Source organism: Echinops telfairi, unplaced genomic scaffold (assembly GCF_000313985.2).
Source record: "Echinops telfairi isolate 266 unplaced genomic scaffold, ASM31398v2 ScPeMD7_7469;HRSCAF=8507_1, whole genome shotgun sequence".
NCBI lineage: Eukaryota > Metazoa > Chordata > Mammalia > Afrosoricida > Tenrecidae > Echinops > Echinops telfairi.
Window position 1 is genome coordinate 109,278,450 of NW_022111373.1, and position 6,588 is coordinate 109,285,037.

Consider the following 6,588-nt stretch of genomic DNA (forward strand, 5'->3'; position numbering starts at 1 on the left):
TCTTAAAGGCTTGAAGATAAACAAGCGGCTATCTAGCTCAGAAGCAACAAAGCCCACATGGAAGAAGCACACCAGCCTGCATGATCATGAGGTATCAATGGGATCAGGTATCAGGCATATAAGACCCAGAATAAAATCATAACCAAAATGAACTAGGGGGGTGGGGGGCAGCAGGGCATGGAGTGGAAACCCAATGCCCATCTGTAGATAATTGGACATCCCCTCACAGAGGGGTTACAGGAAAGAGATGAGCCAGTCAGGGTGCAGTATAACACTGATGAAACACACAACTTTCCTCTAGCTCTTCGGTGCTTCCTTCACCACACTATCATGACCTCAATCCTACCTTACAAATTGGATTAGCCCAGAGCATGCACACTGCTACAGATCATATCCTGAAACACAGGGAATCCAGGATACATAAGCCCCTCAGGGCCAACAAGCAGAGTAGAGATACCAGGAGGACTAGGGGAGGGTGGGGGGAGAAAGGGGGAATCATCACAAGGATCAACTAGATAACCCTCCCAGGGGGATGAATAACAGAAAAGTGGGTGAGGGGTGACAGAGAATGATGTAAGATATGGAAAAAATAATCTATAACTTATCAAGTGTTCATGAGGGAGGGCATACAGGAGAGGGAGGGGGAAGAAATGGGGAGCTGATATCAGGGGCACAAGTGGAAAGAGAATGCTTTGAAAATGATGATGGCGGCATATGTGCAAATGTGCTCGGCACATTGGAGGAATGTATGGACTGTGAAAAGAGATGCAAGCGCCCCCAATAAAAGTATTTGAAAAAAAAAAAGAAAAGAAAATGTGGAAAGTGATCAGATAAATCAGAACTAGATGTTAACTACTTGGTTTCTCAACTTAGCACTCCTGTTACCTAGCTAACCCTGTACCCTGGAGGAAGGGACTTTATTTCACCTACCCCGGTTTCCTGAACCGCAGGCTGAAGGTATGAACAAGCAGTGCTCTCTTCTCGTAGAGCACCACGACTTACAGTGGACTATAACAGAACAAGTTTAATGGCTCTAGATAAAGAACTATAATATGTTATAGGGAAATTAATCATATGGTCTCTAAATAGTAACCACGATTTTCTCGTGAATCATTGCCCAAACCAGAAAAGATGCCCCCCTGGATGTTAATGAATTGTTTTTTGTTTTGTTTTTAAAGACAATTAACCAAATAAATTACTATTATTTTCTTCTTTTTGGATTATGCAGAGATATTGTGAATTGACCCACCTGTAGTCTTCAATAGGTAGAAGATGCTGCTGATTGCTAGGAAAATAGCAAGTAGTCTAAAACTTAACTTCCAAATCCTTTTTTTCCCTCTCATTTAAATCAATGCATCATTGGAAATATGGGTGGCATCCATACACTTAAATTCCAGTTTGCATGCATTTGGGAAGGTCAGTTTCTGACCTCAGTTTTCCTAACTGTAAAATGAAGGAATTGAAACAGGTAATCATTTATTTTGAAAGGCTGTATGCTAGACACTAGATACATGTGCTCATGTTAATCCTTACCAGAGTTGCATAGTGGAGGTCTTTTCACTCCCATTGTGCATAGAGAAAAATGAGGTTTAGCTTTGGGTTTCCACTCCACGCTCCCCACCCCACCCACCCCCATTCACATTGAGTATGATTTGTTCTGGGTCTTAGATGCCTGATACCTGATCCCATCGACACCTCGTGATCAAGCAGGCTGCTGTGCTTCTTCCATGTGGACTTTGTTGTTTCTAAGCTAGATAGCCGCTTGTTTATCTTCAAGCATGTACATTCCCAGCTGTAGACAATTGGACATCCCCTCACAGAAGGGTCACAAGGAAGAGATGAGGCAGTCAAGGTGCAGTATAGCACTGATGAAATGCGCAACTTTCCTCTAGTTCTTTAATGCTTCCTTCCCTCCATTATCATGACCTCAATTCTACCTTACAAATTGGATTAGACCACAACATGCACACTGCTACAGATATGAGCCTGAAGTGCAAGGAATCCAGGATACATAAACCCTTCAGCGCCAACAATGAGAATAGAGATACCAGGAGGATAAAGGGAAGGCAGGGGGAGAAAGGGGGATTTGATCACAAGGATCGACATATAACCCCATCCCGGGGGGGATGAACAACAGAAAAGTGGGTGACAAAGGATGATGTAAGATATGGAAATAATTTATAACTTATCAAGTGTTCATGAGGGAAGGTGTGTGGGGGAGGTAAGGGGAAAATGAGGAGCTGATATCAAGGGCTCAAGTAGAAAGAAAATGCATTGAAAATGATGATGGTAGCATATGTACACACGTGCTTGACACACTGGATGAATATATGGATTGTGATGGGAGATGAAAGAGCCCCCAATAAAAGTATTTAATTAAAAAATAATGAGGCTTAGCAAAGTGAAGCAACTCACCCGCCCACACAGCATCTGAATGGCTGCACTTGGTCTGTCTGTTTTCAGAACACGTGGGCTTCCCCTCCTACACATCCCTCTGCCTTTTGGGTTCTTGCTGGTGAAGCTCTGCAATTGCATGAGGCTTTTCACACGTTACCCTGAGCAGTAATATGAAAGTATCGCATGTTTACTAACAACTGCCAAATGAGAGAGAAGAATATGTTTTTATCTACTCTGAAATTCAGGAATTTAAAATGATAAACAATTTGAAAATCCTGGCAGATGAATTGCTTTCCACAATGTGTGAAAATGACTTCCAAGGACTCTCATTGATTCTTCTCTGCTTTTTCCAAGTTCCCAAGTTTCAGGATACAGGAAGAGAGAGTCCAATTATTAAGTGATCTCCATTAGCCAATATTCTCACTGATGTGCTAACATAATAACTTATGAATTCCTGATATTTGAGAGTATGTGTTCTGTTATTTGCTGGCTCTGCCAATGAGAAGAAAGCTCCATTTCTAGCTTCTTTTTTTTAGTGAGGAGTTAATACATATATTATATCATTCCATAGTTCAATCATGTCAAGCAGAATTGTACAATTGCTACTACAATCAGTTTCCAAACATTCTTTTTCTCCTGGACTCCTTGGCATTATCTCTCGCTGTCCCAGCACCCCTATTGTAAGCCCACCACCCCCAAACCCTTATTCTAATTGCTGCTTCCACAGGGTCCTCTACAGAAAAACATCTAATACCAAATACAAACAAGCAAACAAAGAACAGGACTTCAAGAGGGTGACCTCCAGTGACAGAACTCCTCTGAGATCTGCCCTGATGTGAGCAAACAGAAACAAACCAAACAATACAAACTACTTACATTTGTGAGAGTTTTAGTGTTTCAGCAGCGTATGTGTTAAAATTGGTATAATTGAAGATTAAAAACAGTTACTAAATATAATAGAGGTGCAAGTTATATTACTTTTAAATTGAATGTTTTTTTAAAACAAAATAAAATATACACAAAGAAAAAATAGGTAGTGTGATAGTCCCATAATCTGGTGTCAATTTGAGGATTAAGAGTGTAGGGGTGGAGTCTAGCCTGTCAATCAGGTCATAGCCAATGAGGCCTCTGTGTGGGCATGGCCTTCTTCAGAATTCTGGAAACTCCTGCATTTTCCTCCTTGGTGATGGGAGACACTTTCTCTCGGTTCACTCCCTTAGAGACTCTTTACTGATACCATTCACTCCCTGAGAGACACTCTACTGACAAGACACATGGCATTGTGCCCTGGGAGCTGGAGAAGTCACATGGATCTACCTGATGCAACCAGACCTCTGGAGCCAGAGAAGCCAGATAGAGTTGCCTGCCAGTGCTGAGATGCTTACAATACTACTAGATCCACAAGATTTCCAACCACAGGCCTGTGATCCTCCTGCATTCGACATCATTGCATGTACTTAATGAGTCTGAAGAGGACTTTATAGATTGGTATCAGACATGTGGGCTAATATTGGATTTATGGACTTTATCTGGACTGGACTGGGATGTTTTCTCAATATTCAATTCCTCCTTCTTATATACCTATGAGTGTCTGTGAATTTGTTTCTCTAGTCTACCCGAACGACCACAGGTAGGATAGATTAGCCCTTAGCTGTGGCTTAGCAGCAAGAGGAAAAGTCAGCCGTCTCTTCAGGTCTTTGCAGCTCCAGTTAGCCTTCCCTCCTGAGAGGGAATAAGGTAGAGCTATTGTTCACATTTGCCTCTTAGTTCACATTTCAGTAAAGCTTCAATAATGCAGAACATTCTCTCCGGACAGACAGACATTTGCATGTCCTGAATCTCCACTTGCCATTGTGTAATCGTGGGCAAGTTTCATAAAACATCTGAGCCGAAGTTTTCCCTCCATAAAATTAAGATAAAAATGAACCTCACTTATGGCTCTTGTCCACCATCTCTGTGTACTGAGGTACCTTGAAGACTGCTAGGATGCTGGTAGTGATCACATCAGAATGTCTAGCACCTTTCAATATGATCAAGCTGCAGCTACGTGTGTCTGAAGAGGGCCGCAGCTAGCACCTGACCAACGGACTTAAGTTGGACTGGGCTGGTGTGCTTTTTGATATAAACTTCTGTCTTGAATATAGATGAGTGCCTGTGGTTTGTTCCTCTGGATAACCCCAACACACATGAGAAGCTAATTTTCCAAGAAGTTATTTAATTATTCAGAATAATTAAATTTACTTTAAATTGAATGCTGTTGTAATATAGTTTATTATGATGATTTCAGTATTTACTAGATGTGGTCAGATATAATCTGATACATTGTTAGATGTTAGACAATCATTTACAAAAAAGAACTTAGGGTTTTGTTTTTATCTAATATCAGTATTATCAATTTCTCTTATGGTATCATTTATAAGTTATGTATATATATTTATAAATAAGCTGAAACCTGTAACAGTGATATGTTCATCAGAATCATCATTGGGACTTTATAATCTATATAGGCCCATGCTGCCTCTCTGGAGATCCTGTAGTGGACCTAGGTTCCAATGTTGTTTGGGTGCCAAGTTAAGCCTAAGAACCACTAGTTATCTGTATTATGAGTTCTTTCACAACTGAGATCACCACCTCTGCCAGTGCTGTGGGCTGATCCGGGGGTTGGTACTCAAAAGGTTGACCTTTAAAATCCATCATCTGCTCCTTGGGATGGAGATAAGGCTATAGGCCCCTATAAAAATGTTACAGACTCAGAAAACCTATAGAGAGAGGGTCACAATAAGTCAGAGTCCACCTGATGGCAGGGAGTTTTGGTTGGCAAACTATGCATAATAGCCAATAAGCATTTTCGGAATAACTGTCCATCGGATATCATAGAAAAGAGTAAGAGAAAGTCTGCGTTACATATTCCACTTGAAAACCATATATTGCATGTTTTAAGAAATGGATAAACATATAAAGAATTCATAGTTGGAGAATTCTAACTTGTTATGTTAATAACAATTGTTTAGTTCATAACAATGTTTTTCTAAAATGCAAATGTATTTTTATCATTGTCATAACACTTTATACCAAGGAGCAAAGGCTCACTGGTAGAGTAGCATTAGCAAGTACAGTCAGTTCCACACCAGCAGATCCAAATCACTATGGATTACAAGTAGTGTGTGTGTGTGTGGGGGGGGGGAATGGGGAAAACTCTCTTGAAAGTAAAATTTAAATTTCCCATGACCCCGACACTACACTGAATGCATGTGAATGAGATTATGTGTATGTTGTCACCTCCCTCCATTTAAGGTTATCAGTCACTCTATGGCACATGTTGGAACATTGTTCACAAGTTTCTTTTATTTGCTGCCTGTGTTGTGTTCAACCTTTGTTTCTGTGGGGTGGGGGTGGGTGAATGGAGGAGGCTCCAAAGCACGATTAGTTGTCAAAGCAATCCCTCAAAGCCCAAGAGAGAGTAAAGTGCTATTTGCATAGCATTTACATTGTACTAGGTATTATAAGTAATCTAGAGAGATGATTTTAAGTATGCAGGAGGATTATGTAGGCATATGCAAAGAATATGGTATTTTTTATCATGGATTTGAGTGGATTTTGGTGTCCTTAATGGATGGAAGAGGGTGAGTACTCAAACCAATTCCCTATAGATAATATGGATGACTATCATTTAAATACCTATCCTTCAGCGACTTTGGGGGAGATTAACCTACGTGAGTCATGGTGACAAATGCTGAACAAGACATGCTGCAATTTATCATGTTTCCATTCTTTAAAGACATCAACAACTGAGGAAATTCTGCAGCAAATAAACATATGTCTTTCTCAGAGTTGGATCAAGCATGTCTGCATACATATGGCGATTAGCTTCAAAACTGAAAGTGGTTCATTAAGTCAGTCTGGCATCTCGGGTTTCTCTGAAGTAACCTGGGTGATGGGGAGCTGTGTGCTTAATTTCAGCCTCTAATGGTGGGCACTTGGAATGTGGAGAATTCAACCTCCCCAGGTGGCACTCCCTGATTGCCATGTGTATTAGTCTAGGTACTTTGGAGAAACAAATCCACAGCAACTCACGTATAAGAGAGAGTTTTATGCAAAGAAAATGTGCATCCCGAAAACATCCCAACCCAATGCTGCCCAAGCCCACAAGTCCAACATTAACCCATACCCAACACCAGTCCACAAAGTCCT